The sequence below is a fragment of the Crinia signifera genome, chromosome 6 (assembly GCF_055691185.1).
Source record: "Crinia signifera chromosome 6, ASM5569118v1, whole genome shotgun sequence".
Lineage (NCBI taxonomy): Eukaryota > Metazoa > Chordata > Amphibia > Anura > Myobatrachidae > Crinia > Crinia signifera.
In genome coordinates, this window is record NC_139222.1 from 58,754,908 (window position 1) to 58,772,523 (window position 17,616).

The 17,616-nt window shown below is 39.6% G+C and overlaps 26 non-coding genes and 12 pseudogenes across 26 annotated transcripts; all 38 read left to right on the forward strand.

Moving 5' to 3' along the window:
- Nucleotides 1-17: 17 nt before the first annotated feature.
- LOC146011078 (5S ribosomal RNA) lies at nt 18-136 on the forward strand (annotated as a pseudogene).
- A 345-nt stretch (nt 137-481) lies between these two features.
- LOC146011419 (5S ribosomal RNA) lies at nt 482-600 on the forward strand (annotated as a pseudogene).
- Nucleotides 601-947: 347 nt separating this feature from the next.
- LOC146014533 (5S ribosomal RNA) lies at nt 948-1,066 on the forward strand. Its single transcript, XR_014447484.1, has one exon. It is a non-coding gene; the product is annotated as a 5S ribosomal RNA (ribosomal RNA).
- A 345-nt stretch (nt 1,067-1,411) lies between these two features.
- LOC146012919 (5S ribosomal RNA) lies at nt 1,412-1,530 on the forward strand. Its single transcript, XR_014445912.1, has one exon. It is a non-coding gene; the product is annotated as a 5S ribosomal RNA (ribosomal RNA).
- Nucleotides 1,531-1,874: 344 nt separating this feature from the next.
- Nucleotides 1,875-1,993, forward strand: LOC146013293 (5S ribosomal RNA). Its single transcript, XR_014446272.1, has one exon. It is a non-coding gene; the product is annotated as a 5S ribosomal RNA (ribosomal RNA).
- Nucleotides 1,994-2,337: 344 nt separating this feature from the next.
- On the forward strand, nt 2,338-2,456 carry LOC146014030 (5S ribosomal RNA). Its single transcript, XR_014446990.1, has one exon. It is a non-coding gene; the product is annotated as a 5S ribosomal RNA (ribosomal RNA).
- Nucleotides 2,457-2,801: 345 nt separating this feature from the next.
- On the forward strand, nt 2,802-2,920 carry LOC146011120 (5S ribosomal RNA; annotated as a pseudogene).
- Nucleotides 2,921-3,266: 346 nt separating this feature from the next.
- Nucleotides 3,267-3,385, forward strand: LOC146012920 (5S ribosomal RNA). The gene has a single exon (XR_014445913.1). It is a non-coding gene; the product is annotated as a 5S ribosomal RNA (ribosomal RNA).
- Nucleotides 3,386-3,729: 344 nt separating this feature from the next.
- LOC146012921 (5S ribosomal RNA) lies at nt 3,730-3,848 on the forward strand. The gene has a single exon (XR_014445914.1). It is a non-coding gene; the product is annotated as a 5S ribosomal RNA (ribosomal RNA).
- Nucleotides 3,849-4,193: 345 nt separating this feature from the next.
- LOC146011271 (5S ribosomal RNA) lies at nt 4,194-4,312 on the forward strand (annotated as a pseudogene).
- A 345-nt stretch (nt 4,313-4,657) lies between these two features.
- LOC146011079 (5S ribosomal RNA) lies at nt 4,658-4,776 on the forward strand (annotated as a pseudogene).
- A 345-nt stretch (nt 4,777-5,121) lies between these two features.
- LOC146011420 (5S ribosomal RNA) lies at nt 5,122-5,240 on the forward strand (annotated as a pseudogene).
- A 348-nt stretch (nt 5,241-5,588) lies between these two features.
- Nucleotides 5,589-5,707, forward strand: LOC146014534 (5S ribosomal RNA). Its single transcript, XR_014447485.1, has one exon. It is a non-coding gene; the product is annotated as a 5S ribosomal RNA (ribosomal RNA).
- A 345-nt stretch (nt 5,708-6,052) lies between these two features.
- Nucleotides 6,053-6,171, forward strand: LOC146011152 (5S ribosomal RNA; annotated as a pseudogene).
- Nucleotides 6,172-6,516: 345 nt separating this feature from the next.
- On the forward strand, nt 6,517-6,635 carry LOC146014618 (5S ribosomal RNA). The gene has a single exon (XR_014447567.1). It is a non-coding gene; the product is annotated as a 5S ribosomal RNA (ribosomal RNA).
- Nucleotides 6,636-6,980: 345 nt separating this feature from the next.
- On the forward strand, nt 6,981-7,099 carry LOC146012922 (5S ribosomal RNA). Its single transcript, XR_014445915.1, has one exon. It is a non-coding gene; the product is annotated as a 5S ribosomal RNA (ribosomal RNA).
- A 345-nt stretch (nt 7,100-7,444) lies between these two features.
- On the forward strand, nt 7,445-7,563 carry LOC146014447 (5S ribosomal RNA). The gene has a single exon (XR_014447401.1). It is a non-coding gene; the product is annotated as a 5S ribosomal RNA (ribosomal RNA).
- A 346-nt stretch (nt 7,564-7,909) lies between these two features.
- On the forward strand, nt 7,910-8,028 carry LOC146015376 (5S ribosomal RNA). Its single transcript, XR_014448300.1, has one exon. It is a non-coding gene; the product is annotated as a 5S ribosomal RNA (ribosomal RNA).
- A 345-nt stretch (nt 8,029-8,373) lies between these two features.
- Nucleotides 8,374-8,492, forward strand: LOC146010362 (5S ribosomal RNA; annotated as a pseudogene).
- A 346-nt stretch (nt 8,493-8,838) lies between these two features.
- LOC146011081 (5S ribosomal RNA) lies at nt 8,839-8,957 on the forward strand (annotated as a pseudogene).
- A 345-nt stretch (nt 8,958-9,302) lies between these two features.
- Nucleotides 9,303-9,421, forward strand: LOC146011421 (5S ribosomal RNA; annotated as a pseudogene).
- Nucleotides 9,422-9,768: 347 nt separating this feature from the next.
- LOC146014535 (5S ribosomal RNA) lies at nt 9,769-9,887 on the forward strand. The gene has a single exon (XR_014447486.1). It is a non-coding gene; the product is annotated as a 5S ribosomal RNA (ribosomal RNA).
- Nucleotides 9,888-10,232: 345 nt separating this feature from the next.
- Nucleotides 10,233-10,351, forward strand: LOC146017497 (5S ribosomal RNA). Its single transcript, XR_014450366.1, has one exon. It is a non-coding gene; the product is annotated as a 5S ribosomal RNA (ribosomal RNA).
- Nucleotides 10,352-10,696: 345 nt separating this feature from the next.
- LOC146014619 (5S ribosomal RNA) lies at nt 10,697-10,815 on the forward strand. The gene has a single exon (XR_014447568.1). It is a non-coding gene; the product is annotated as a 5S ribosomal RNA (ribosomal RNA).
- Nucleotides 10,816-11,160: 345 nt separating this feature from the next.
- On the forward strand, nt 11,161-11,279 carry LOC146012923 (5S ribosomal RNA). Its single transcript, XR_014445916.1, has one exon. It is a non-coding gene; the product is annotated as a 5S ribosomal RNA (ribosomal RNA).
- Nucleotides 11,280-11,624: 345 nt separating this feature from the next.
- Nucleotides 11,625-11,743, forward strand: LOC146016318 (5S ribosomal RNA). Its single transcript, XR_014449214.1, has one exon. It is a non-coding gene; the product is annotated as a 5S ribosomal RNA (ribosomal RNA).
- Nucleotides 11,744-12,089: 346 nt separating this feature from the next.
- LOC146015377 (5S ribosomal RNA) lies at nt 12,090-12,208 on the forward strand. Its single transcript, XR_014448301.1, has one exon. It is a non-coding gene; the product is annotated as a 5S ribosomal RNA (ribosomal RNA).
- A 345-nt stretch (nt 12,209-12,553) lies between these two features.
- On the forward strand, nt 12,554-12,672 carry LOC146014802 (5S ribosomal RNA). The gene has a single exon (XR_014447745.1). It is a non-coding gene; the product is annotated as a 5S ribosomal RNA (ribosomal RNA).
- A 345-nt stretch (nt 12,673-13,017) lies between these two features.
- Nucleotides 13,018-13,136, forward strand: LOC146010363 (5S ribosomal RNA; annotated as a pseudogene).
- A 345-nt stretch (nt 13,137-13,481) lies between these two features.
- On the forward strand, nt 13,482-13,600 carry LOC146016768 (5S ribosomal RNA). The gene has a single exon (XR_014449647.1). It is a non-coding gene; the product is annotated as a 5S ribosomal RNA (ribosomal RNA).
- A 345-nt stretch (nt 13,601-13,945) lies between these two features.
- LOC146010299 (5S ribosomal RNA) lies at nt 13,946-14,064 on the forward strand. The gene has a single exon (XR_014444814.1). It is a non-coding gene; the product is annotated as a 5S ribosomal RNA (ribosomal RNA).
- A 345-nt stretch (nt 14,065-14,409) lies between these two features.
- Nucleotides 14,410-14,528, forward strand: LOC146014911 (5S ribosomal RNA). The gene has a single exon (XR_014447852.1). It is a non-coding gene; the product is annotated as a 5S ribosomal RNA (ribosomal RNA).
- A 345-nt stretch (nt 14,529-14,873) lies between these two features.
- LOC146012925 (5S ribosomal RNA) lies at nt 14,874-14,992 on the forward strand. Its single transcript, XR_014445918.1, has one exon. It is a non-coding gene; the product is annotated as a 5S ribosomal RNA (ribosomal RNA).
- A 345-nt stretch (nt 14,993-15,337) lies between these two features.
- Nucleotides 15,338-15,456, forward strand: LOC146017468 (5S ribosomal RNA). The gene has a single exon (XR_014450338.1). It is a non-coding gene; the product is annotated as a 5S ribosomal RNA (ribosomal RNA).
- Nucleotides 15,457-15,802: 346 nt separating this feature from the next.
- LOC146012926 (5S ribosomal RNA) lies at nt 15,803-15,921 on the forward strand. The gene has a single exon (XR_014445919.1). It is a non-coding gene; the product is annotated as a 5S ribosomal RNA (ribosomal RNA).
- A 344-nt stretch (nt 15,922-16,265) lies between these two features.
- On the forward strand, nt 16,266-16,384 carry LOC146015879 (5S ribosomal RNA). The gene has a single exon (XR_014448787.1). It is a non-coding gene; the product is annotated as a 5S ribosomal RNA (ribosomal RNA).
- A 345-nt stretch (nt 16,385-16,729) lies between these two features.
- Nucleotides 16,730-16,848, forward strand: LOC146012927 (5S ribosomal RNA). Its single transcript, XR_014445920.1, has one exon. It is a non-coding gene; the product is annotated as a 5S ribosomal RNA (ribosomal RNA).
- Nucleotides 16,849-17,193: 345 nt separating this feature from the next.
- LOC146011082 (5S ribosomal RNA) lies at nt 17,194-17,312 on the forward strand (annotated as a pseudogene).
- Nucleotides 17,313-17,616: the final 304 nt, after the last annotated feature.

A 17,616-nucleotide genomic window follows, 5' to 3' on the forward strand; every position in this document is an offset into this window, starting at 1 on the left:
ATAAGTGCCTGTATCTCACCTACAGCCATACCACATTGGATAGGCCCAATCTCATCTGGACTTATAAGCTAAGCAGTGTTGGACCTGGTTAGTACTTGGGTGGGAGACCACATGGGAACACCAGGTGCTGTAGGTTTTTTCACATTACTGGCAAATTGTTTTTATTCTCTAGCTATTTATATTGGAAACTTTTTCATTTTATTGCCAGCACAGACATTTGGAAGAGGTCAAACAGACACAATAGCCATCACCTAAAGACTTACCACAATGTTTAGGCTCAATTCCAACTGCTTTTGGCAGCTAAATAGTGTTGAGCCTCTTTTGTAGTTTAATTTAAGACCCCCTGCTAATATCATGTCCTGTAGGTCTTTTTACATTACCAACACATGATTTTTTTCAGTAAGCCAATACAGTTAGGAAACTTTTGTATTAGCTTACCTGGTAATAGAAGTAGAAGAGGGCAAAAAAGTGGCTTTAACTCACCTACAGCCATTCCACATTGGATAGGCCCAATCTCGTCTGATCTTGGAAGCTAAGCAGTGTTGGTCCTGGTTAGTACTTAGGTGGGAGACCACAAAGGAACACCATGTGCTGTAGGTTTTTTCACATTACAGGCAAATTGTTTTTATTCTCTAGCTATTTAAATTGGAAACTTTTTCTTTTTATTGCCAGTACAGACATTTGGAAGAGGTCAAACAGACACAATAGCCATCACATAAAGACTTACCACACTGTTTAGGCCCAATTCCAACTGCTTTTGGCAGCTAAACAGTGTTGAGCCTGTTTAGTAGTTTAATTTAAGACCCCCTGCTAATATCATGTCCTGTAGGTCTTTTTACATTACCAACACATGATTTTTTTTTAAGTAAGCCAATACAGTTAGGAAACTTTTTTATTAGCTTACCTGGTGATAGAAGTAGAAGAGGGCAAAAAAGTGCTTGTATCTCACCTACAGCCATACCACATTGGATAGGCCTAATCTCGTCTGATCTTGGAAGCTAAGCAGTGTTGGGCCTGGTTAGTACTTGGGTGGGAGACCACCTGGGAACACCAGGTGCTGTAGGTTTTTTCACATTACTGGCAAATTATTTTTATTCTCTAGCTATTTAAATTGGAAACTTTTTCTTTTTATTGCCAGCACAGACATTTGGAAGAGGTCAAACAGACACAATAGCCATCACCTAAAGACTTACCACACTGTTTAGGCTCAATTCCAACTGCTTTTGGCAGCTAAACAGTGTTGAGTCTCTTTTGTAGTTTAATTTAAGACCCCCTGCTAATATCATGTCCTGTAGGTCTTTTTACTTTACCAACACATGATTTTTTTCAGTAAGCCAATACAGTTAGGAAACTTTTGTATTAGCTTACCTGGTGATAGAAGTAGAAGAGGGCAAAAAAGTGCCTGTATTTCACCTACAGCCATACCACATTGGATAGGCCCAATCTCGTCTGATCTTGGAAGCTAAGCAGTGTTGGGCCTGGTTAGTACTTGGGTGGGAGACCACATGGGAACACCAGGTGCTGTAGGTTTTTTCACATTACAGGCAAATTGTTTTTATTCTCTAGCTATTTAAATTGGAAACTTTTTCTTTTTATTGCCAGTACAGACATTTGGAAGAGGTCAAACAGACACAATAGCCATCACCTAAAGACTTACCACACTGTTTAGGCCCAATTCCAACTGCTTTTGGCAGCTAGACAGAGTTGATCCTCTTTAGTAGTTTAATTTAAGACCCCCTGCTAATATCATGTCCTGTAGGTCTTTTTACATTACCAACACATGATTTTTTTCAGTAAGCCAATACAGTTAGGAAACTGTTTATTAGCTTACCTGGTGATAGAAGTAGAAGAGGGCACAAAAGTGCCTGTACCTCACCTACAGCCATACCACATTGGAAAGGCCCAATCTCGTCTGATCTTGGAAGCTAAGCAGTGTTGGGCCTGGTTAGTACTTGGGTGGGAGACCACATGGGAACACCAGGTGCTGTAGGTTTTTTCACATTACAGGCAAATTGTTTTTATTCTCTAGCTATTTAAATTGGAAACTTTTTCTTTTTATTGCCAGTACAGACATGTGGAAGAGGTAAACAGACACAATAGCCATCACCTAAAGACTTACCACACTGTTTAGGCCCAATTCCAACTGCTTTTGGCAGCTAAACAGTGTTGAGCCTCTTTAGTAGTTTAATTTAAGACCCCCTGCTAATATCATGTCCTGTAAGTCTTTTTACATTACCAACACATGATATTTTTCATTAAGCCAATACAGTTAGGAAACTTTTTTATTAGCTTACCTGGTGATAGAAGTAGAAGAGGGAAAAAAAGTGCTTGTATCTCACCTACAGCCATACCACATTGGATATGCCCAATCTTGTCTGATCTTGGAAGCTAAGCAGTGTTGGGCCTGGTTAGTACTTGGGTGGGAGACCACATGGGAACACCAGGTGCTGTAGGTTTTTTCACATTACAGGCAAATTGTTTTTATTCTCTAGCTATTTAAATTGGAAACTTTTTCTTTTTATTGCCAGTACAGACATTTGGAAGAGGTCAAACAGACACAATAGCCATCACCTAAAGACTTACCACACTGTTTAGGCCCAATTCCAACTGCTTTTGGCAGCTAAACAGTGTTGAGCCTCTTTAGTAGTTTAATTTAAGACCCCCTGCTAATATCATGTCCTGTAGGTCTTTTTACATTACCAACACATGATTTTTTTCAGTAAGCCAATACAGTTAGGAAACTTTTGTATTAGCTTACCTGGTAATAGAAGTAGAAGAGGGCAAAAAAGTGGCTTTAACTCACCTACAGCCATTCCACATTGGATAGGCCCCATCTCGTCTGATCTTGGAAGCTAAGCAGTGTTGGGCCTGGTTAGTACTTGGGTGGGAGACCACATGGGAACACCAAGTGCTGTAGGTTTTTTCACATTACAGGCAAATTGTTTTTATTCTCTAGCTATTTAAATTGGAAACTTTTTCTTTTTATTGCCAGTACAGACATTTGGAAGAGGTCAAACAGACACAATAGCCATCACATAAAGACTTACCACACTGTTTAGGCCCAATTCCAACTGCTTTTGGCAGCAAAACAGTGTTGAGCCTGTTTAGTAGTTTAATTTAAGACCCCCTGCTAATATCATGTCCTGTAGGTCTTTTTACATTACCAACACATGATTTTTTTTAAGTAAGCCAATACAGTTAGGAAACTTTTTTATTAGCTTACCTGGTGATAGAAGTAGAAGAGGGCAAAAAAGTGCCTGTATCTCACCTACAGCCATACCACATTGGATAGGCCCAATCTCGTCTGATCTTGGAAGCTAAGCAGTGTTGGGCCTGGTTAGTACTTGGGTGGGAGACCACATGGGAACACCAGGTGCTGTAGGTTTTTTTACATTACAGGCAAATTGTTTTTATTCTCTAGCTATTTAAATTGGAAACTTTTTCTTTTTATTGCCAGTACAGACATTTGGAAGAGGTCAAACAGACACAATAGCCATCACCTAAAGACTTACCACACTGTTTAGGCCCAATTCCAACTGCTTTTGGCAGCTAAACAGAGTTGATCCTCTTTAGTAGTTTAATTTAAGACCCCCTGCTAATATCATGTCCTGTAGGTCTTTTTACATTACCAACACATGATTTTTTTCAGTAAGCCAATACAGTTAGGAAACTGTTTATTAGCTTACCTGGTGATAGAAGTAGAAGAGGGCAAAAAAGTGCCTGTATCTCACCTACAGCCATACCACATTGGATAGGCCCAATCTCGTCTGATCTTGGAAGCTAAGCAGTGTTGGGCCTGGTTAGTACTTGGGTGGGAGACCACATGGGAACACCAGGTGCTGTAGGTTTTTTCACATTACTGGCAAATTGTTTTTATTCTCTAGCTATTTAAATTGGAAACTTTTTCTTTTTATTGCCAGTACAGACATTTGGAAGAGGTCAAACAGACACAATAGCCATCACCTAAAGACTTACCACACTGTTTAGGCCCAATTCCAACTGATTTTGGCAGCTAAACAGTGTTGAGCCTCTTTAGTAGTTTAATTTAAGACCCCCTGCTAATATCATGTCCTGTAGGTCTTTTTACATTACCAACACATGATTTTTTTCAGTAAGCCAATACAGTTAGGAAACTTTTGTATTAGCTTACCTAGTAATATAAGTAGAAGAGGGCAAAAAAGTGGCTTTAACTCACCTACAGCCATTCCACATTGGATAGGCCCCATCTCGTCTGATCTTGGAAGCTAAGCAGTGTTGGGCCTGGTTAGTACTTGGGTGGGAGACCACATGGGAACGCCAAGTGCTGTAGGTTTTTTCACATTACAGGCAAATTGTTTTTATTCTCTAGCTATTTAAATTGGAAACTTTTTCTTTTTATTGCCAGCACAGACATTTGGAAGAGGTCAAACAGACACAATAGCCATCACCTAAAGACTTACCACACTGTTTAGGCTCAATTCCAACTGCTTTTGGCAGCTAAACAGTGTTGAGCCTCTTTTGTAGTTTAATTTAAGACCCCCTGCTAATATCATGTCCTGTAGGTCTTTTTACATTACCAACACATGATTTTTTTCAGTAAGCCAATACAGTTAGGAAACTTTTTTATTAGCTTACCTGGTGATAGAAGTAGAAAAGGGCAAATAAGTGCCTGTATCTCACCTACAGCCATACCACATTGGATAGGCCCAATCTCATCTGGACTTATAAGCTAAGCAGTGTTGGACCTGGTTAGTACTTGGGTGGGAGACCACATGGGAACACCAGGTGCTGTAGGTTTTTTCACATTACTGGCAAATTGTTTTTATTCTCTAGCTATTTATATTGGAAACTTTTTCATTTTATTGCCAGCACAGACATTTGGAAGAGGTCAAACAGACACAATAGCCATCACCTAAAGACTTACCACAATGTTTAGGCTCAATTCCAACTGCTTTTGGCAGCTAAATAGTGTTGAGCCTCTTTTGTAGTTTAATTTAAGACCCCCTGCTAATATCATGTCCTGTAGGTCTTTTTACATTACCAACACATGATTTTTTTCAGTAAGCCAATACAGTTAGGAAACTTTTGTATTAGCTTACCTGGTAATAGAAGTAGAAGAGGGCAAAAAAGTGGCTTTAACTCACCTACAGCCATTCCACATTGGATAGGCCCAATCTCGTCTGATCTTGGAAGCTAAGCAGTGTTGGTCCTGGTTAGTACTTAGGTGGGAGACCACAAAGGAACACCATGTGCTGTAGGTTTTTTCACATTACAGGCAAATTGTTTTTATTCTCTAGCTATTTAAATTGGAAACTTTTTCTTTTTATTGCCAGTACAGACATTTGGAAGAGGTCAAACAGACACAATAGCCATCACATAAAGACTTACCACACTGTTTAGGCCCAATTCCAACTGCTTTTCGGCAGCTAAACAGTGTTGAGCCTGTTTAGTAGTTTAATTTAAGACCCCCTGCTAATATCATGTCCTGTAGGTCTTTTTACATTACCAACACATGATTTTTTTTTAAGTAAGCCAATACAGTTAGGAAACTTTTTTATTAGCTTACCTGGTGATAGAAGTAGAAGAGGGCAAAAAAGTGCTTGTATCTCACCTACAGCCATACCACATTGGATAGGCCTAATCTCGTCTGATCTTGGAAGCTAAGCAGTGTTGGGCCTGGTTAGTACTTGGGTGGGAGACCACCTGGGAACACCAGGTGCTGTAGGTTTTTTCACATTACTGGCAAATTATTTTTATTCTCTAGCTATTTAAATTGGAAACTTTTTCTTTTTATTGCCAGCACAGACATTTGGAAGAGGTCAAACAGACACAATAGCCATCACCTAAAGACTTACCACACTGTTTAGGCTCAATTCCAACTGCTTTTGGCAGCTAAACAGTGTTGAGTCTCTTTTGTAGTTTAATTTAAGACCCCCTGCTAATATCATGTCCTGTAGGTCTTTTTACTTTACCAACACATGATTTTTTTCAGTAAGCCAATACAGTTAGGAAACTTTTGTATTAGCTTACCTGGTGATAGAAGTAGAAGAGGGCAAAAAAGTGCCTGTATTTCACCTACGGCCATACCACATTGGATAGGCCCAATATCGTCTGATCTTGGAAGCTAAGCAGTGTTGGACCTGGTTAGTACTTGGGTGGGAGACCACCTGGGAACACCAGGGGCTGTAGGTTTTTTCACATTACTGGCAAATTGTTTTTATTCTCTAGCTATTTATATTGGAAACTTTTTCTTTTTATTGCCAGCACAGACATTTGGAAGAGGTCAAACAGACACAATAGCCATCACCTAAAGACTTACCACACTGTTTAGGCTCAATTCCAACTGCTTTTGGCAGCTAAACAGTGTTGAGCCTCTTTAGTAGTTTAATTTAAGACCCCCTGCTAATATCATGTCCTGTAGGTCTTTTTACATTACCAACACATGATTTTTTTCAGTAAGCCAATACAGTTAGGAAACTTTTTTATTAGCTTACCCGGTGATAGAAGTAGAAGAGGGCAAAAAAGTGCCTGTATTTTACCTACAGCCATACCACATTGGATAGGCCCAATCTCGTCTGTTCTTGGAAGCTAAGCAATGTTGGGCCTGGTTAGTACTTGGGTGGGAGACCACATGGGAACACCAGGTGCTGTAGGTTTTTTCACATTACAGGCAAATTGTTTTTATTCTCTAGCTATTTATATTGGAAACTTTTTCTTTTTATTGCCAGCACAGACATTTGGAAGAGGTCAAACAGACACAATAGCCATCACCTAAAGACTTACCAAACTGTTTAGGCTCAATTCCAACTGCTTTTGGCAGCTAAACAGTGTTGAGCCTCTTTTGTAGTTTAATTTAAGACCCCCTGCTAATATCATGTCCTGTAGGTCTTTTTACATTACCAACACATGATTTTTTTCAGTAAGCCAATACAGTTAGGAAACTTTTGTATTAGCTTACCTGGTGATAGAAGTAGAAGAGGGCAAATAAGTGGCTTTAACTCACCTACAGCCATACCACATTGGATAGGCCCAATCTCGTCTGATCTTGGAAGCTAAGCAGTGTTGGGCCTGGTTAGTACTTGGGTGGGAGACCACATGGGAACACCAGGTGCTGTAGGTTTTTTCACATTACTGGCAAATTGTTTTTATTCTCTAGCTATTTTAATAGGAAACTTTTTCTTTTTATTGCCAGCACAGACATTTGGAAGAGGTCAAACAGACACAATAGCCATCACCTAAAGACTTACCACACTGTTTAGGCCCAATTCCAACTGCTTTTGGCAGCTAAACAGTGTTGGGCCTCTTTAGTAGTTTAATTTAAGACTCCCTGCTAATATCATGTCCTGTAGGTCTTTTTACATTACCAACACATGATTTTTTTCAGTAAGCCAATACAGTTAGGAAACTTTTTTATTAGCTTACCTGGTGATAGAAGTAGAAGAGGGCAAAAAAGTGCCTGTATCTCACCTACAGCTATACCACATTGGATAGGCCCAATCTCGTCTGATCTTGGAAGCTAAGCAGTGTTGGGCCTGGTTAGTACTTGGGTGGGAGACCACATGGGAACACCAGGTGCTGTAGGTTTTTTCACATTACAGGCAAATTGTTTTTATTCTCTAGCTATTTAAATTGGAAACTTTTTCTTTTAATTGCCAGTACAGACATTTGGAAGAGGTCAAACAGACACAATAGCCATCACCTAAAGACTTACCACACTGTTTAGGCCCAATTCCAACTGCTTTTGGCAGCTAAACAGTGTTGAGCCTGTTTAGTAGTTTAATTTAAGACCCCCTGCTAATATCATGTCCTGTAGGTCTTTTTACATTACCAACACATGATTTTTTTTAAGTAAGCCAATACAGTTAGGAAACTTTTTTATTAGCTTACCTGGTGATAGAAGTAGAAGAGGGCAAAAAAGTGCCTGTATCTCACCTACAGCCATACCACATTGGATAGGCCCAATCTCGTCTGATCTTGGAAGCTAAGCAGTGTTGGGCCTAGTTAGTACTTGGGTGGGAGACCACCTGGGAACACCAGGTGCTGTAGGTTTTTTCACATTACTGGCAAATTGTTTTTATTCTCTAGCTATTTAAATTGGAAACTTTTTCTTTTTATTGACAGCACAGACATTTGGAAGAGGTCAAACAGACACAATAGCCATCACCTAAAGACTTACCACACTGTTTAGGCTCAATTCCAACTGCTTTTGGCAGCTAAACAGTGTTGAGCCTCTTTTGTAGTTTAATTTAAGACCCCCTGCTAATATCATGTCCTGTAGGTCTTTTTACTTTACCAACACATGATTTTTTTCAGTAAGCCAATACAGTTAGGAAACTTTTGTATTAGCTTACCTGGTGATAGAAGTAGAAGAGGGCAAAAAAGTGCCTGTATCTCAACTAAAGCCATACCACATTGGATAGGCCCAATCTCGTCTGATCTTGGAAGCTAAGCAGTGTTGGGCCTGGTTAGTACTTGGGTGGGAGACCACATGGGAACACCAGGTGCTGTAGGTTTTTTTCACATTACTGGCAAATTGTTTTTATTCTCTAGCTCATTAAATTGGAAACTTTTTCTTTTTATTGCCAGTACAGACATTTGGAAGAGGTCAAACAGACACAATAGCCATCACCTAAAGACTTACCACACTGTTTAGGCTCAATTCCAACTGCTTTTGGCAGCTAAACAGTGTTGAGCCTCTTTTGTAGTTTAATTTAAGACCCCCTGCTAATATCATGTCCTGTAGGTCTTTTTACATTACCAACACATGATTTTTTTCAGTAAGCCAATACAGTTAGGAAACTTTTTTATTAGCTTACCTGGTGATAGAAGTAGAAAAGGGCAAATAAGTGCCTGTATCTCACCTACAGCCATACCACATTGGATAGGCCCAATCTCATCTGGACTTATAAGCTAAGCAGTGTTGGACCTGGTTAGTACTTGGGTGGGAGACCACATGGGAACACCAGGTGCTGTAGGTTTTTTCACATTACTGGCAAATTGTTTTTATTCTCTAGCTATTTATATTGGAAACTTTTTCATTTTATTGCCAGCACAGACATTTGGAAGAGGTCAAACAGACACAATAGCCATCACCTAAAGACTTACCACAATGTTTAGGCTCAATTCCAACTGCTTTTGGCAGCTAAATAGTGTTGAGCCTCTTTTGTAGTTTAATTTAAGACCCCCTGCTAATATCATGTCCTGTAGGTCTTTTTACATTACCAACACATGATTTTTTTCAGTAAGCCAATACAGTTAGGAAACTTTTGTATTAGCTTACCTGGTAATAGAAGTAGAAGAGGGCAAAAAAGTGGCTTTAACTCACCTACAGCCATTCCACATTGGATAGGCCCAATCTCGTCTGATCTTGGAAGCTAAGCAGTGTTGGTCCTGGTTAGTACTTAGGTGGGAGACCACAAAGGAACACCATGTGCTGTAGGTTTTTTCACATTACAGGCAAATTGTTTTTATTCTCTAGCTATTTAAATTGGAAACTTTTTCTTTTTATTGCCAGTACAGACATTTGGAAGAGGTCAAACAGACACAATAGCCATCACATAAAGACTTACCACACTGTTTAGGCCCAATTCCAACTGCTTTTGGCAGCTAAACAGTGTTGAGCCTGTTTAGTAGTTTAATTTAAGACCCCCTGCTAATATCATGTCCTGTAGGTCTTTTTACATTACCAACACATGATTTTTTTTTAAGTAAGCCAATACAGTTAGGAAACTTTTTTATTAGCTTACCTGGTGATAGAAGTAGAAGAGGGCAAAAAAGTGCTTGTATCTCACCTACAGCCATACCACATTGGATAGGCCTAATCTCGTCTGATCTTGGAAGCTAAGCAGTGTTGGGCCTGGTTAGTACTTGGGTGGGAGACCACCTGGGAACACCAGGTGCTGTAGGTTTTTTTACATTACTGGCAAATTATTTTTATTCTCTAGCTATTTAAATTGGAAACTTTTTCTTTTTATTGCCAGCACAGACATTTGGAAGAGGTCAAACAGACACAATAGCCATCACCTAAAGACTTACCACACTGTTTAGGCTCAATTCCAACTGCTTTTGGCAGCTAAACAGTGTTGAGTCTCTTTTGTAGTTTAATTTAAGACCCCCTGCTAATATCATGTCCTGTAGGTCTTTTTACTTTACCAACACATGATTTTTTTCAGTAAGCCAATACAGTTAGGAAACTTTTGTATTAGCTTACCTGGTGATAGAAGTAGAAGAGGGCAAAAAAGTGCCTGTATTTCACCTACGGCCATACCACATTGGATAGGCCCAATATCGTCTGATCTTGGAAGCTAAGCAGTGTTGGACCTGGTTAGTACTTGGGTGGGAGACCACCTGGGAACACCAGGTGCTGTAGGTTTTTTCACATTACTGGCAAATTGTTTTTATTCTCTAGCTATTTATATTGGAAACTTTTTCTTTTTATTGCCAGCACAGACATTTGGAAGAGGTCAAACAGACACAATAGCCATCACCTAAAGACTTACCACACTGTTTAGGCTCAATTCCAACTGCTTTTGGCAGCTAAACAGTGTTGAGCCTCTTTAGTAGTTTAATTTAAGACCCCCTGCTAATATCATGTCCTGTAGGTCTTTTTACATTACCAACACATGATTTTTTTCAGTAAGCCAATACAGTTAGGAAACTTTTTTATTAGCTTACCCGGTGATAGAAGTAGAAGAGGGCAAAAAAGTGCCTGTATTTTACCTACAGCCATACCACATTGGATAGGCCCAATCTCGTCTGTTCTTGGAAGCTAAGCAATGTTGGGCCTGGTTAGTACTTGGGTGGGAGACCACATGGGAACACCAGGTGCTGTAGGTTTTTTCACATTACAGGCAAATTGTTTTTATTCTCTAGCTATTTATATTGGAAACTTTTTCTTTTTATTGCCAGCACAGACATTTGGAAGAGGTCAAACAGACACAATAGCCATCACCTAAAGACTTACCAAACTGTTTAGGCTCAATTCCAACTGCTTTTGGCAGCTAAACAGTGTTGAGCCTCTTTTGTAGTTTAATTTAAGACCCCCTGCTAATATCATGTCCTGTAGGTCTTTTTACATTACCAACACATGATTTTTTTCAGTAAGCCAATACAGTTAGGAAACTTTTGTATTAGCTTACCTGGTGATAGAAGTAGAAGAGGGCAAATAAGTGGCTTTAACTCACCTACAGCCATACCACATTGGATAGGCCCAATCTCGTCTGATCTTGGAAGCTAAGCAGTGTTGGGCCTGGTTAGTACTTGGGTGGGAGACCACATGGGAACACCAGGTGCTGTAGGTTTTTTCACATTACTGGCAAATTGTTTTTATTCTCTAGCTATTTTAATAGGAAACTTTTTCTTTTTATTGCCAGCACAGACATTTGGAAGAGGTCAAACAGACACAATAGCCATCACCTAAAGACTTACCACACTGTTTAGGCCCAATTCCAACTGCTTTTGGCAGCTAAACAGTGTTGGGCCTCTTTAGTAGTTTAATTTAAGACTCCCTGCTAATATCATGTCCTGTAGGTCTTTTTACATTACCAACACATGATTTTTTTCAGTAAGCCAATACAGTTAGGAAACTTTTTTATTAGCTTACCTGGTGATAGAAGTAGAAGAGGGCAAAAAAGTGCCTGTATCTCAACTACAGCTATACCACATTGGATAGGCCCAATCTCGTCTGATCTTGGAAGCTAAGCAGTGTTGGGCCTGGTTAGTACTTGGGTGGGAGACCACATGGGAACACCAGGTGCTGTAGGTTTTTTCACATTACAGGCAAATTGTTTTTATTCTCTAGCTATTTAAATTGGAAACTTTTTCTTTTAATTGCCAGTACAGACATTTGGAAGAGGTCAAACAGACACAATAGCCATCACCTAAAGACTTACCACACTGTTTAGGCCCAATTCCAACTGCTTTTGGCAGCTAAACAGTGTTGAGCCTGTTTAGTAGTTTAATTTAAGACCCCCTGCTAATATCATGTCCTGTAGGTCTTTTTACATTACCAACACATGATTTTTTTTAAGTAAGCCAATACAGTTAGGAAACTTTTTTATTAGCTTACCTGGTGATAGAAGTAGAAGAGGGCAAAAAAGTGCCTGTATCTCACCTACAGCCATACCACATTGGATAGGCCCAATCTCGTCTGATCTTGGAAGCTAAGCAGTGTTGGGCCTAGTTAGTACTTGGGTGGGAGACCACCTGGGAACACCAGGTGCTGTAGGTTTTTTCACATTACTGGCAAATTGTTTTTATTCTCTAGCTATTTAAATTGGAAACTTTTTCTTTTTATTGACAGCACAGACATTTGGAAGAGGTCAAACAGACACAATAGCCATCACCTAAAGACTTACCACACTGTTTAGGCTCAATTCCAACTGCTTTTGGCAGCTAAACAGTGTTGAGCCTCTTTTGTAGTTTAATTTAAGACCCCCTGCTAATATCATGTCCTGTAGGTCTTTTTACTTTACCAACACATGATTTTTTTCAGTAAGCCAATACAGTTAGGAAACTTTTGTATTAGCTTACCTGGTGATAGAAGTAGAAGAGGGCAAAAAAGTGCTTTTATTTCACCTACAGCCATACCACATTGGATAGGCCCAAACTCGTCTGATCTTGGAAGCTAAGCAGTGTTGGGCCTGGTTAGTACTTGGGTGGGAGACCACCTGGGAACACCAGGTGCTGTAGGTTTTTTCACATTACTGGCAAATTGTTTTTATTCTCTAGCTATTTATATTGGAAACTTTTTCTTTTTATTGCCAGCACAGACATTTGGAAGAGGTCAAACAGACACACTAGCCATCACCTAAAGACTTACCACACTGTTTAGGCTCAATTCCAACTGCTTTTGGCAGCTAAACAGTGTTGAGCCTCTTTTGTAGTTTAATTTAAGACCCCCTGCTAATATCATGTCCTGTAGGTCTTTTTACATTACCAACACATGATTTTTTTCAGTAAGCCAATACAGTTAGGAAACTTTTGTATTAGCTTACCTGGTGATAGAAGTAGAAGAGGGCAAAAAAGTGCCTGTATCTCAACTAAAGCCATACCACATTGGATAGGCCCAATCTCGTCTGATCTTGGAAGCTAAGCAGTGTTGGGCCTGGTTAGTACTTGGGTGGGAGACCACATGGGAACACCAGGTGCTGTAGGTTTTTTCACATTACTGGCAAATTGTTTTTATTCTCTAGCTATTTATATTGGAAACTTTTTCATTTTATTGCCAGCACAGACATTTGGAAGAGGTCAAACAGACACAATAGCCATCACCTAAAGACTTACCACAATGTTTCGGCTCAATTCCAACTGCTTTTGGCAGCTAAACAGTGTTGAGCCTCTTTAGTAGTTTAATTTAAGACCCCCTGCTAATATCATGTCCTGTAGGTCTTTTTACATTACCAACACATGATTTTTTTCAGTAAGCCAATACAGTTAGGAAACTTTTGTATTAGCTTCCCTTGTGATAGAAGTAGAAGAGGGCAAAAAAGTGAATTTAACTCACCTACAGCCATACCACATTGGATAGACCCAATCTCGTCTGATCTTGGAAGCTAAGCAGTGTTGGGCCTGGTTAGTACTTAGGTGGGAGACCACATGGGAACACCAGGTGCTGTAGGTTTTTTCACATTACTGGCAAATTGTTTTTATTCTCTAGCTATTTATATTGGAAACTTTTTCATTTTATTGCCAGCACAGACATTTGGAAGAGGTCAAACAGACACAATAGCAATCACCTAAAGACTTACAACACTGTTTAGGCCCAATTCCAACTGCTTTTGGCAGCTAAACAGTGTTGGGCCTCTTTAGTAGTTTAATTTAAGACTCCCTGCTAATATCATGTCCAGTAGGTCTTTTTACATTACCAACACATGATTTTTTTCAGTAAGCCAATACAGTTAGGAAACTTTTTTATTAGCTTACCTGGTGATAGAAGTAGAAGAGGGCAAAAAAGTGCCTGCATCTCACCTACAGCCATACCACATTGGATAGGCCCAATCTCGTCTGATCTTGGAAGCTAAGCAGTGTTGGGCCTGGTTAGTACTTGGGTGGCAGACCACATGGGAACACCAGGTGATGTAGGTTTTTTCACATTACAGGCAAATTGTTTTTATTCTCTAGCTATTTAAATTGGAAACTTTTTCTTTTTATTGCCAGTACAGACATTTGGAAGAGGTCAAACAGACACAATAGCCATCACCTAAAGACTTACCACACTGTTTAGGCCCAATTCCAACTGCTTTTGGCAGCTAAACAGTGTTGAGCCTGTTTAGTAGTTTAATTTAGGACCCCCTGCTAATATCATGTCCTGTAGGTCTTTTTACATTACCAACACATGATTTTTTTCAGTAAGCCAATACAGTTAGGAAACTTTTTTATTAGCTTACCTGGTGATAGAAGTAGAAGAGGGCAAAAAAGTGCCTGTATCTCACCTACAGCCATACCACATTGGATAGGCCTAATCTCGTCTGATCTTGGAAGCTAAGCAGTGTTGGGCCTGGTTAGTACTTGGGTGGGAGACCACATGGGAACACCAGGTGCTGTAGGTTTTTTCACATTACAGGCAAATTGTTTTTATTCTCTAGCTATTTAAATTGGAAACTTTTTCTTTTTATTGCCAGTACAGACATTTGGAAGAGGTCAAACAGACACAATAGCCATCACCTAAAGACTTACCACACTGTTTAGGCCCAATTCCAACTGCTTTTGGCAGCTAAACAGTGTTGAGCCTCTTTAGTAGTTTAATTTAAGACCCCCTGCTAATATCATGTCCTGTAGGTCTTTTTACATTACCAACACATGATTTTTTTCAGTAAGCCAATACAGTTAGGAAACTTTTGTATTAGCTTACCTAGTGATAGAAGTAGAAGAGGGCAAAAAAGTGCCTGTATCTCACCTACAGCCATACCACATTGGATAGGCCCAATCTCGTCTGATCTTGGAAGCTAAGCAGTGTTGGGCCTGGTTAGTACTTGGGTGGGAGACCACATGGGAACACCAGGTGCTGTAGGTTTTTTCACATTACTGGCAAATTGTTTTTATTCTCTAGCTATTTAAATTGGAAACTTTTTATTTTTATTGCCAGTACAGACATTTGGAAGAGGTCAAACAGACACAATAGCCATCACCTAAAGACTTACCACACTGTTTAGGCCCAATTCCAACTGCTTTTGGCAGCTAAACAGTGTTGAGCCTCTTTAGTAGTTTAATTTAAGACCCCCTGCTAATATCATGTCCTGTAGGTCTTTTTACATTACCAACACATGATTTTTTTCAGTAAGCCAATACAGTTAGGAAACTTTTGTATTAGCTTACCTGGTAATAGAAGTAGAAGAGGGCAAAAAAGTGGCTTTAACTCACCTACAGCCATTCCACATTGGATAGGCCCCATCTCGTCTGATCTTGGAAGCTAAGCAGTGTTGGGCCTGGTTAGTACTTGGGTGGGAGACCACATGGGAACACCAGGTGCTGTAGGTTTTTTCACATTACTGGCAAATTGTTTTTATTCTCTAGCTATTTAAATTGGAAACTTTTTCTTTTTATTGCCAGTACAGACATTTGGAAGAGGTCAAACAGACACAATAGCCATCACATAAAGACTTACCACACTGTTTAGGCCCAATTCCAACTGCTTTTGGCAGCTAAACAGTGTTGAGCCTGTTTAGTAGTTTAATTTAAGACCCCCTGCTAATATCATGTCCTGTAGGTCTTTTTACATTACCAACACATGATTTTTTTTAAGTAAGCCAATACAGTTAGGAAACTTTTTTATTAGCTTACCTGGTGATAGAAGTAGAAGAGGGCAAAAAAGTGCCTGTATCTCACCTACAGCCATACCACATTGGATAGGCCCAATCTCGTCTGATCTTGGAAGCTAAGCAGTGTTGGGCCTGGTTAGTACTTGGGTGGGAGACCACATGGGAACACCAGGTGCTGTAGGTTTTTTCACATTACAGGCAAATTGTTTTTATTCTCTAGCTATTTAAATTGGAAACTTTTTCTTTTTATTGCCAGTACAGACATTTGGAAGAGGTCAAACAGACACAATAGCCATCACCTAAAGACTTACCACACTGTTTAGGCCCAATTCCAACTGCTTTTGGCAGCTAAACAGAGTTGATCCTCTTTAGTAGTTTAATTTAAGACCCCCTGCTAATATCATGTCCTGTAGGTCTTTTTACATTACCAACACATGATTTTTTTCAGTAAGCCAATACAGTTAGGAAACTGTTTATTAGCTTACCTGGTGATAGAAGTAGAAGAGGGCAAAAAAGTGCCTGTATCTCACCTACAGCCATACCACATTGGATAGGCCCAATCTTGTCTGATCTTGGAAGCTAAGCAGTGTTGGGCCTGGTTAGTACTTGGGTGGGAGACCACATGGGAACACCAGGTGCTGTAGGTTTTTTCACATTACAGGCAAATTGTTTTTATTCTCTAGCTATTTAAATTGGAAACTTTTTCTTTTTATTGCCAGTACAGACATGTGGAAGAGGTCAAACAGACACAATAGCCATCACCTAAAGACTTACCACACTGTTTAGGCCCAATTCCAACTGCTTTTGGCAGCTAAACAGTGTTGAGCCTCTTTAGTAGTTTAATTTAAGACCCCCTGCTAATATCATGTCCTGTAGGTCTTTTTACATTACCAACACATGATTTTTTTCAGTAAGCCAATACAGTTAGGAAACTTTTTTATTAGCTTACCTGGTGATAGAAGTAGAAGAGGGCAAAAAAGTGCCTGTATCTCACCTACAGCCATACCACATTGGATAGGCCCAATCTCGTCTGATCTTGGAAGCTAAGCAGTGTTGGGCCTGGTTAGTACTTGGGTGGGAGACCACATGGGAACACCAGGTGCTGTAGGTTTTTTCACATTACAGGCAAATTGTTTTTATTCTCTAGCTATTTAAATTGGAAACTTTTTCTTTTTATTGCCAGCACAGACATTTGGAAGAGGTCAAACAGACACAATAGCCATCACCTAAAGACTTACCACACTGTTTAGGCTCAATTCCAACTGCTTTTGGCAGCTAAACAGTGTTAAGCCTCTTTTGTAGTTTAATTTAAGACCCCCTGCTAATATCATGTCCTGTAGGTCTTTTTACATTACCAACACATGATTTTTTTCAGTAAGCCAATACAGTTAGGAAACTTTTTTATTAGCTTACCTGGTGATAGAAGTAGAAAAGGGCAAATAAGTGCCTATATCTCACCTACAGCCATACCACATTGGATAGGCCCAATCTCATCTGGACTTATAAGCTAAGCAGTGTTGGACCTGGTTAGTACTTGGGTGGGAGACCACATGGGAACACCAGGTGCTGTAGGTTTTTTCACATTACAGGCAAATTGTTTTTATTCTCTAGCTATTTATATTGGAAACTTTTTCATTTTATTGCCAGCACAGACATTTGGAAGAGGTCAAACAGACACAATAGCCATCACCTAAAGACTTACCACAATGTTTAGGCTCAATTCCAACTGCTTTTGGCAGCTAAATAGTGTTGAGCCTCTTTTGTAGTTTAATTTAAGACCCCCTGCTAATATCATGTCCTGTAGGTCTTTTTACATTACCAACACATGATTTTTTTCAGTAAGCCAATACAGTTAGGAAACTTTTGTATTAGCTTACCT